The sequence below is a fragment of the Triticum aestivum genome, chromosome 7A (genome assembly GCF_018294505.1).
Source record: "Triticum aestivum cultivar Chinese Spring chromosome 7A, IWGSC CS RefSeq v2.1, whole genome shotgun sequence".
In the NCBI taxonomy this organism is placed as follows: domain Eukaryota; kingdom Viridiplantae; phylum Streptophyta; class Magnoliopsida; order Poales; family Poaceae; genus Triticum; species Triticum aestivum.
Window position 1 is genome coordinate 1,765,006 of NC_057812.1, and position 11,758 is coordinate 1,776,763.

The window sequence follows — 11,758 nt, forward strand, 5'->3', positions numbered from 1 at the left end:
CCGACCCCGCGACTCCATCCTCCCCATTTTCTCTCCTTCCTTATTTCTCTCTTGCGTTCGCCACTGCTCCACCACCCAGGCACCATGCCACACCCCTGCCGAAAATCTGCGTCGTCGTCACCTGCACTCCAGCAGGGCTCCCCACCGATTCTCCTCGGTCTCCGTTCAACCCCTGTCGTCCGACCGTTCCGCCAGGTACCATCCTCTATGGAGCCTGAAAACTTCGATGAACCGCCGTTGCTGAAAATAGTTGTCTCTTCTTTTTAGCAATGGATTCCGATTTGGAGTACATATGCGAGCAATATGTTGAGTCGTCCGACGGCTCGACGACCACATTTGAGGAGTTTATTCAAATGCATCAACATATTTGGCATCGACCAACTCACGAGCAGCTGAAGGAAGATCTGATTGAGCATCAGTGGGCGGTGAAAGGGGACAACAATGTTGGGATGTAATATTTGATTTTTTTAATAAAAAATTAACTAGTGCCGCATGTGGGTATTTGAACGTCTGTATCCTTTGCATGCAGCTACTTGATTGTGCAGACTAGGAAAAAAACCCGAAAGGCCGGATGTATGTGTCTACGGTTGGATGGCGTCCTCCCGCATCCGTGTCCGCGGACTGGCCCCTGTCCGTGAACGGATGCGGGAGAAAATTTTTGGGTTGCCGTTGGAGATGCCTTAACCTCGCCGTTAAATGAACTTAATACTGTTAACTCATTCCGCAAGCCCTGCCAAACAAAAAATTGGATTAAACTAACCTCATAGGGTTAAGAAGTATTAAGGTTAACAAACCGAATTGACTTAACATGCAACCAAAGGGGGCCTTACTGACCACTAAGGACAAGTATACGTTGTCAAATAGATGAAAGCACATTTACTGCTACTCACAAGAGAAAAAATATCACAAAATTAGATGGACTAAAATTCTTATTCCATATTCAGCTTGCTCAAGATAATGTGTACATCATTTTCTATGTTATTCATGGAATGGGGGAACTGGGGTGCAACAACATTTCATTTCATCTCCCGGTGCTAATGAGCAGTAAGCTGAATAAGGATCAAGACCATATTCTTTGCACATATTCTTGCATCCGGTGATTGTGCAATCCTCAATTTTATTACACTGTATGTCGTGCTCTCCAACTACAAAAAATATAACCATTATTTAGAACACACAAGTTGAACTACATTTATGTATGTATGTATCCAAAAATAAATAAATATGTATGTATACATACATACATACATAATGTATATAGACCTGCTGTTTAAAAAAGATTAATCAGAAAGGGAAGAGCTTACATGCATCACATGATGAGAAAACATTGGAGAAAATCATAAGACCCATGAATACAAGGGCCATGGAGTGTACAACCCTCAGCTTGTTCTTGGGAAGTGCCATCACAAGGAAACTGTTACAAAATGATCCAATTATGTACTATTTATAATGGCACTCATGGTAGCAGAAATATACAATATCAACCATTTATTATATTTTATGCTTGCTTCAAGAGTATCTTTCCATCTTAACAACCTTCTAATTTTTAGACTAATTAATTTTATTCTGATCCGATTGGATCACATACATTAATTTTCTCCTTCAATTCCGCACGCGATGTGTGGATTTTTTTTAGTCTAGTTCATTTTTTCCGATTCGATTTGATTGCATACCATAATTTCTTTCTTCAATTTTTGGGCTGATGTATTTTGTTTGGATCTGATTGGATTGCGGACTTTAATTTGCTCATTCAATTCTGCCCGACTGATTTGTGGATTTGTTTAGGATATTTAGTTTTGTTCTGACCCAATTGGATTGCATACCGTAATTTGGTTCTTAAGTTTTTAGGCTAACTAATTTTGTCCCGCTTAGATTGGATTGTATACCTTAATTTACTTCTTTTCCGCCTACGCGCGAGCCAACCTCTCGCTGGATGGTTCATCTTCTTGGATTTATTTCATGCTTTTGGTGATGTTTGTTCAATGGGAGGAGACGTTCTCATCCGCTATGTGGTGTCTGTGGGGACTACATCAATGTCAAGATGATATGCCAACTCAGTTTCTCATAGGTGCTGGGTATGATGTATGTGCATATTCATAGGGGTGAGTTAATGCTTGTGTATGTGGGTGACTTCAATTGTACCGTGTTCAAGAAAAAATCTACATGCATGACTTGTGGATTTGTATAGGCTAATTAATTTGGACCCAAATATGGATCTAGCAGTCCCCAGATCGAACGAATCATTCCCTATAGCGATTTGATAGCTGTTTCTGCAAACCGGCGCCTGCAGCGGCGCTACCTGGGCTCGGCCCAACTTCTATTTTTCCTGTTTCTTAAACTCTAGATAAAACTGCAAAAAGGGAGCACAAGCTAGGATTCAAACCTGCGTCACTAGTTACCAAGTATTAACATTTAACCAACTCGACCACTTAACCAGATGTGATGAGATACATGTTTTCCTCAATTTATTTGTTCTTCTTTTTTCCTTTTTTCTTTTTCTTTTGCTTTTTTCTCTATCCTTTTTTACTTTCTTTTTTCTAAATTCGTAATTGTTTTCTTCAGATAGATGGACTTATTCTCTAAATCCAAAAACTAAATCTTTCGAAACTCATGGACTTTTTTCAAATTGATGAACCATTTTCAGAATAGAGGAACTTATTTTTCAAATTTGATGAACTATTTCTTAAAATCGATGAACTTTTTTTCGCAAAATCGATGAACTTTTTCTCAAAATCGATGAACTTTTTTCAATTTACGTGAACTTATTTTCAAAATCGTTGAACTTTTTTCAATTTAGGTGAACTTTTTCATATTCGATGAACTTTTTTCAAATTCAATGAACTTTTTTTCTCAAAATCATGGATTTGTGTTTCAAATTTGATGAACCTTTTCAAAATCTATGAACTTTTTTGAAATTCGATGAACTTTTTTCAAAGTCGATGAATTTTTTTCAAATTGGTGAACTTTTTTTCAAAGTTGATGAACTTATTTGAAGTTGGTGAACATTTTTTTCAAATTCGATGAACTTTTTTGAAGTCGGTGAACTTTTTTTTCAAAGTCGGTGAACTTTATTCAAATTCGTGAACTTTTGTTTCTATTTTTTATGAACTTTTTTTTGAAATCGATGAACGCTTTTCAACTTTGCTGAATTTTTTTCAAATCTGATGGACTGTTTTTCAAATTCAAAAACTTTTTCCATTTTTGCGAACTTTTTTTCAATTCATGGTTTTTGTGAATGCCTTTTCAAATTTATGTTTTGTTTATTCAAATAATTTATAGCTGGTATATAATACTACTATATATTTAATATTTGTACTAAAGGAAGGGCCAAATAGAGTTGTTCCCTCTGAAAGATAGCAAAGGTAGCCTGTCTTCTACACTACTATTAAAAGAGCAAACATGAATTCCCCTACAACCACACCATAAAATGTACACAGGATAACCTGCACCCCACGATCAATTACATCTAATAAAATCTAACAGCACAGATTAATTCAGCGGTCTGCCATCCGATTGGATGGCTCAGATTTAATGGTCTGCCACCCACGTCTGCCCCGCACACGTTCAGCCCTTGACCCACGTCTGCCCCGCACACGCTCTGCCCTTCAGATCGATCGGCATCATGATTTTTTTTTTCTCGCTCAACGCCGCCGCACCTCCATACGTCGCCCAGCCCTAGCTCCGGTGGCTGCGCCGACCATGACGCCGACGAATTCTACTGGGATGTCGCGGACGAGCGAGGTTGAGTTCCAGGCCATCGAGGCCACCTACGCTGTCGAGCACCCCAAGCCGCCTGCTCACGACACCGGCGGCGGCAACGCCCAACAGACGCCCAACACCTGGTCCCAACAGTCGGCGGTGCTACCTCGCCGTCATGGATCCTAGCCAAGGTAGAGCTCCCTTCTTCTTGTTTCCCATATCCCCTTTCTTTCAAAATTCTGAACTCAAACATACAGATCCACCGACGTTGCGCTCGTTCATGGATATTGCATCCTTGCACCAGCATTAACAAGACGTCTATAATCCATCTACCTGCATGCTTAGGCTAGCCCTTGTGTGCATCCATGTTGCAGTATGCTTCCAATCGGTTAAGAGGAAATCCATCTTGTACAATGCATACCTGTTGGGAAGCATAAAGCACTCTGGTGAATCACTTTGGGAATTAATGGTTGTGCCAAAAATTGGTACCAGATCATAGGTTGTTCTTCCATTATTTTCAAAAAAGCAAGTACAAGATCATGGTGTTACTAAAGTGAGAAGATAATTGATCTATAATCCAGTTGTGTCAAGCCTGCATCAATGGTGTTTGCAATGATCAAATATCCCCCTCTTTTGTAGTATTGACAAAAACCGTGCCAATGTTGCTACAGTTTCATCACCAAAAATGAGAACCCGGTTTTGGTAAACTAATTTGTGCAATAATATGTTCATTACTGATCCTGAACGAGGAGTAAACAGATTAGTTTCTAAAGCTTCTCTGTTGGGATGCGTAGGCCAGAAGGACAGCTAGAGTCGCCGCCGTCGCTTATGGAGCTCCACACCATTGCCCAGTTGTACAATAACATGTGCAATCTTCTCCATTCAAGACTAAATGCAACTGTTGAACTCTTCGCCAAACAAGATATGAGGATCAGGCATATAGGCCCCATAAGGTAGCTATATAGTAATTCATGTGTAGTAGTGTGGATTATGGTCACATTTTGTCTAGGACGGCAGATATCTATGTCAATAAAAATGGATATTCTGCATATTCTTCTGAATTTTTTTTGAGAACTATTCTTCTGAATTTTTAGTAAGGGCTTCATGTATAAGGTATGCAGTACTTCTGACTTAAAGAATTGATCAATTCTTCACATGCAGGAACGTGGAGAGATGGATCTGGTGGATTGTAGCCACAAGGTGAGTGGCTTGATCCTTAATTAATCCAGTTAAATTTCATAGATTATTGATTAGTTTCTTAGCAAGAAGGGGAGCCTTGGCGCAGTGGTAAAGCTGCTGCCTTGTGACCATGAGGTCACGGGTTCAAGTCCTGGAAACAGCCTCTTACAGAAATGTAGGGAAAGGCTGCGTACAATAGACCCAAAGTGGTCGGACCCTTCCCCAGACCCTGCGCAAGCGGGAGCTACATGCACTGGGGCTGCCCTTTATTGATTAGTTTCTTAGCAAGCAAATTTCTATACATCAGATTGGAGGGATACTGCTGTAGTATGTGGGAGAAAGGGTATGTCTGCACCTGATGGTGATCTAAACGCTACATGGGAAGACTCCTCAATGGCAATAATATACCATGATAATGATAATGATATACTCCCTCCGTAAAGAAATATAAGAGCGTTTAGAACACTTAATATAAGAGCATTTAGAACACTACTTAAGTGTTCTAAACGCTCTTATATTTTTTACAGAGGGAGTACAACCTATGCTGAACAGGAGCAAGACAGAAAAGAATAAGAGATTCTCTCCAAATTAATTACGGATTGTTTCCAGTGATTTTCAATTCCAAGTAATAAAGGATATAAGGTTACAATTCGTCACCTGAAAAAACAGATCTTTGTAGTCATAGCTATGTCTTCTCCAAGTGACCATACCCTTAAGCATTTGATGAAAGTGGATATCTCATCAAGAGCCCTGCAAGCAAATTTATCTACAGCAGGAAACACACAATGATGACATATCAGATATTCACCTTCACTATCTGAAATGTTTAATGTTTACTTCCCCTTCTAACGTTAGCTTATCTAGCAAATTTCTGTTATTCTGAAGATCTAATTGATAAGTTTCAAATAGTACATGAGTGAGATATCCAGCTATAATTAGAGTAGGGATCGATGCTAATTAAACCTCTTGACACACTCATTTGAAAGTCAAGTATATTTATGCAGCAACGCCTTATTACTCCTAAGAATATATCATTATTGCTGCTCATAGGAAGATATATTACACCATCAGTTGAGTTTAGCTAAATCTGCAGTTCTCATTACAATGCATGAACCTTATTTATCTTGCTTGACAAAAAAAGAGAGGATGAAGTACCCATCTTCCAGTCATCTGGCAAGCAACAGTCCAGTTCATATTGCAGACCTTCTTAGCAAGCATTATCGAGTGCCATTGTATCTTGAATAACACAATTTAAGAAGGGGGAAATATGTAGAGGGATTTTGAATAGCACATCACACAGAGGCACACCTGATTGAAATTACATTTGTACATTAGTACATGGTAAACGTACAGTATGAATTAAAATTTAATTGCAAAGATAGGATAATCCAGACACGAAGTAATGTCTAAGGACTAAGATCAAGTCAGAATTAATCCTGATGGTTAATACAGAGATGAGAATTCATTTCATAACATCAATATATTATTGACTTGTGCAAATTGCAAAATAATCAATCAGTACACTAAGGAAAGCTGGAGCTGAGCCGTGAGAATCAATTAGAGAGATAAAATGTGAGAACATGCAATGGCCATATATTACTGGCTCCTACACATCTTCGCGGAGGCTGGTGAGCTGGCTGGGAGGTGGCCGTATCTCACTGGCTCCTGCACATCTCCACGGCTCAGCTGTACCTTTCCTTTGTGTGCTCAAGCTCAGAGCATTTTGAAGCGATCTATTATAGCTCATTCCACAAGCAACAGAGAGAAGGAAGCAACAATTGATTTGCTCATACCAGTGGAGGCATCGAACTGTGCCCAGATATTCTTGTGCACCCACGCCCGCTCCTTGTTAGCTTGTTGCGGGCCTCCGCGCCCGCCTCGCGCTGGGTCGCCTGTGAATACGCCGAGCTCGAGCGCCTCCTTGGGCACTTCGGCAAACGGATTCGAAGAATGGCTTGGAAGAGCATGGGCGTGGAAGTCTCGCGCATCCGACGGAGCCTAACGCTGGGATGCTCGCGAGCATGCCGAGCTGGGGGACCTCCTCACCCACTTGGGCGACCGGATTCGACGAAAAGGGGATGCGAACTTCTTGCTGGCGGTGGGGACGAAGGGGAGGGGTGGGGTGGAGAGAGGGAGCTGGCGACCAAGGAAGAATGGGGAACGACGGGGAGAAATGTGAGGGGCGGTGGGAAGGTAGGTGACGGTGTGAGGGGGCGGCTCCTCTGTCGTATCTCTTTTTTTTATCTATGTTTTCTACTTTCTCCGTTCTAAATTACTTATCTTGAATTTGTCTAGATACGGGTGTATCTAGACTCATTTTAGTGCTAGATATATCCATATCTAGACAAATCTAAAACAAGTAATTCCAAACGGAGGGAGTAAAATTTAATACATGAATATATTTGTCATTTTTTCAATCGAGACTCAATTCATTCTTTTTATTTCTCTAAAAACAATCCAATATTTTCTATCTCTCTAAAAAATCAATTCTTCTAATAAATATCTCCTTTGTACGTTAATACTTGACATTTTTGTAGTTTAGTTTACAAAGGGCGTAGTACATAATGTTTTTTTTTAATATGTAAAAAAATATAATCTATTTATGTGATTGTGATTTTTTTTGTGAAAACATGTCAGTGGACCATATATTACACTATGTAATCGTGATTTTTTTGTGAAAACATGTCTGTGGACCGTATATTACATGTGCGCTCTCATTGTTGGGCATGCGACATATTTCAATGGCTTGGTAAGAAAACCCACTAAAAAGTTAAGATTTAAAATAGGTTTTTTAAAAAATTATGATACGTGTGTTGCACGTGCATACTTACTAGTAGTGGTTAACGCGCATGGCGTTCTAGTAAGCGGCCGAAGTTCGATTCCCAGACCGGCCGAGTAAACATGGATTTTTTTACTTCGCGTTTTGCCTCTCAACTGGTTGCTGGGCCGGCCCGCTGCGTGTCTCACGCGGGCGCCAGTAACGCGAACTGGCGCCTACAGCGCTGATTAGGAGCTCCCCTACAAACCAGTCCCTAGCAAACGATTTTGGTTTTTTTTTTTTTGACAAACTCCGAAGCTTTTTATTCCGACGTCACAATGTTTACAGGGACGAAAGAGAGACCGTCCGGCTGTCCCAACCAAACATGTCGGCCAGCCGGAAGGGATAAAGCATGCTTCGCGAGCTTGTGAGCCTCGATATTCGAGCTCCTAAATTCGTGAGAAATATTACAGACTTGGAAAGAAAGTATATGCTCTAATATTTCATGTATGATCGCACCATACTCTGTCGGATTCCTCTCCTGGATATCTTGAACCACCACCTTCGCATCCGAGGCCACCTGGATGTTTGCCACGTTCAAATCATCAGCTAGAGCTAGAGCCTCCCTGATCGCCAAGCACCGAGAGTTGCCGGTTTAGATATACCTCTGAAGACCACTGCCGAGGCTCCCAAGAAATTACCGTCTGAATCTCTGAAATCGCTGTTACAGCTCCATGTCCTCTTCCTCTCCCTACTGAAGCATCAACATTAAACTTTGCCAGCCCTCCAGATGGAGCGATCCACCCTGATCATCTTGGCGCTGATCTTGCACTCTGCGACGTTTTGATGGACTGCAGTGCATTGAGTTCATTCACGTATGAGTTTACAAATGCTTGGACAGCGGACGGGCTTAGATAGATATGCTCATAAATTGCCTTTCGACGTGCTCCCCACGGTGCCCAAAGAGTGACCACAAAGATTGTGAACTCATCATGAGATAGCGCTTCTTGCATGGAGAATAGCCACCTCTTCGGGTCCGGTTCCTCGTTTCTGTTAAGCACATCAAGTATGTGTTTAGAAGACAACGCCCATGTGCTTTGAGAGACAGTGCAGTTTAACAGCGCGTGCCTCCAAGTGTCTTCGGCTCCGCATAGGTAACACGCGGCCGAATCCGCCATGTTTCGGTGATGCAAAAGTGCAGCCGTTGGAGTGGTACGCCTCGCAAATCTCCACAGGAAGACCTTGAGCTTCGATGGTACCTTGATTCCCCAAAGTTTTGTCCAACCATCGCCATCTGCATGTGTGTGAGAAGACCCCTCTTGTTCATATAACCAAGCTTCACGACTTAATTTCCTTTGCTGAATCATCCTATAGGCGGTTCTCACCGAGAATATCCCCCTCCTATCTTCGCTCCATGCCCAAAAGTCATCAATCTGTCGTGTGCAAAGAGGGATCTGTAAAATTGCCTCCGCATTAATAGGTATAAAGGTTGACCGAACTAGCTGTTCATTCCACGAGGAGGTAGTGGTGATTGATTAGTTCTGAAAACTCAGCTGTGGCGGATGCTGGGTAAGAGATGTGATCGGTCTCTTATAAGTGAGCGAGGTAGCCAATTGTCAGACCATATGTCGGTAGTTCTCCGTTGCCAATTCTCCTTACTAATCCTTGCACCATAATGTCTCTCCCGTCAAGAATAGCCCGCCAGATATGTGATGGATGGTGGCCCAGCTCTGCTTCAAACAAAGATACATCCGGGAAATAAACACTCTTGAGTATGCGTGCGCTCAAGGAGGTAGGGCATTGGAGCAGAAGCCATGGCCTGTTTGGATAGTAGGGCCAAGTTAAAAATTTCCAAGTCCCTAAAAGCCAAGACCACCAAGATGTTTAGGCTTCATCATTCTCGTCCCAGGATACCCAGCTTGGCTTACAGCTTCCCTTGCTTACTCCCCCACCAAAACTGCCTGATCAAGGAAGTGACATTCTCGCATAAGCCCTTGGTAGGCGGAAGCACGACATAGAAAAAACTGGTATGGACTGCGCGACTGACTTGATAAGTACTTCCTTTCCCGCAGCTGACAAATTTTTTCCATCCAACCTCTGATATTTTCCCATACTCGGTCTCGCAAGTATCTGAAAGTGCCATTCTTTGAGTGCCAACGTCCGTAGGCATACCCAAATACCTGTCGCTGAGGGATTCATTCTGGACATTCAAAGTGGTTTTGATGCTTTCTCTCATACCCTGCGGACAACCTCTACTGAAAAGATAGACGATTTCTCGTGATTTATGCGCTGTCCTGAAGCCAAACAGTATTGCTCCAATAGGTTTGATACTGCAACAGCCCCTTCAACACTCGATTTAAACATCAGTTAGGCTATCATCAGCGAAAAGGAGATGGTTCACGACGGGCGCCGTGGGAGCCACCTTGATCCCTTCTAGCTGAGACGACGAAGAACTGGATTTCAGTAGGCACGAAAGGCCCTCTGCTGCGATTAAAAAGAGGTATGGGGATATTGGATCCCCCTGCCGAATTCCTCTAGACGGATAAAAGGTGTCAAGTCTCTCACCATTAAAAAGTACTGAGAACGATACTGACCGCACCATGTTCATAATGATTTGTACCCATGCTGGAGCAAAACCCAGCTTGATCATTATCGCCTGCAAGTAGTCCCACTCTAGTCTGTCGTATGCTTTCATCATATCGAGCTTTAGGGCACAAAAACTATTAACCTTGGCTTTGCTGCGCTTCATAAAGTGGAGACACTCATAAGCACTGATGATGTTATCTGTAATATGTCTTCCAGGCACAAAGGCCGACTGCTCCTCTGAAATAATCTCTGGGAGAACCTGCTTCAACCTGTTTCCAATCACCTTGGACGCGATCTTGTATAACACATTGCATAAGCTAATCGGCCGGAATTGAGTTAGCACAGCTGGATTCATTACCTTAGGGATGAGAACCAAAACAGTATCATTAATACTTTCTGCACTCTCCTCTCCCCGAATTATCCTTAGCACAACCTCCGTCACATCGGCGCCACATAACTCCCAATGATGTTGATACAAATGAGCTGGAAAACCATTGGGGCCGAGCGCTTTGGTTGGAAACATCTGAAAGAGGGTTGTCTTAACTTCTTCCTCCCTGTACGGTGCAACGAGAAGATCATTCATCTCTCTTGAGACCTTAGTTGGTACACAATTGAGAATCGTTTCCATGTTGCTAACTCCCTCCGAAGTATAAAGAGATTTATAGAAATCGTGTACCATTGCTTTGAGTTCCTCCAGGTCATCAGTCAGAGTCCCCAGAGAGTTTTGCAGGGCCTTAATCATATTTTTCTTCCTCCTAATGCTTGCTCTCAAGTGAAAGAACTTTGTGTTCCTGTCACCCGCCGTGAGCCACTCAACCCTTGACCGCGCCTCCATAAGATTTCCTTTCGATGATAAAGCTCTATTAGATTTTCATTAATCTTCATCTCAACATGAGAAGGTGCAGTTCTGCATGGGTCCGCCCGAAGTTTCTCCAACTCCCCTTTTAACCTTTTAATTTCTTTCTGCACATTGCCAAAGGTCTCATTATTCCAGCGCCCCAAATCAAGTGATATCGCCTGTAGCTTAGCTCGTAAGCCTTCTGCTCCATTACTAACTCCGCCTCTCGCCCATGCAGATGTAATAGTATCGCTCTAGGTTTCATGCCCTTCCCACATGACTTCATACTTGAAGGGTTTCTGCTGCCGACTACTTTGCCGATCTCTATTCAAGCGCATTAAAATTGGACAGTGATCAGAAGTCGCCGCCGTCAAGTGTGTCAAATCGGCTAATGGAAATCTTGCTCGCCAATCACCACTGACCAGCGCGCGATCCAGTCGGACCCTAGTGTAGGATCCTCCCCTTACCTTCTTTTCAAAGTCCAAAAACGGCCATTATAGCCTATGTCCAGGAGCATGCACACGTCTACTACCTCCCGAAAACTCTGTATCTGTGTGTTGCTCCGTTGTCCCACTCCCTCATGCTCCTCGGACGCAAAACTTCATTGAAATCACCAATGCAAAGCCAAGGGAGGTTGCATGAAGAGCTAATGTTTTTCAGGGTGTCCCATGTTTTGTAGCGTAGGTGGGTTTGAGCTT

At 42.5% G+C, this 11,758-nt stretch overlaps 2 long non-coding RNA genes across 2 annotated transcripts; both read right to left on the reverse strand.

Moving 5' to 3' along the window:
- Positions 1-916: 916 nt before the first annotated feature.
- LOC123148329 (uncharacterized) lies at positions 917-1,446 on the reverse strand. The gene is made up of 2 exons (XR_006473756.1): positions 1,305-1,446; positions 917-1,145 (listed from the first exon to the last, which is right to left on the reverse strand). It is a non-coding gene; the product is annotated as an uncharacterized lncRNA (long non-coding RNA).
- Positions 1,447-3,883: 2,437 nt separating this feature from the next.
- LOC123151087 (uncharacterized) lies at positions 3,884-7,334 on the reverse strand. Its single transcript, XR_006475486.1, has 3 exons — positions 6,672-7,334; positions 5,536-6,186; positions 3,884-4,120 (listed from the first exon to the last, which is right to left on the reverse strand). It is a non-coding gene; the product is annotated as an uncharacterized lncRNA (long non-coding RNA).
- Between the last annotated feature and the right edge of the window lie 4,424 nt (positions 7,335-11,758).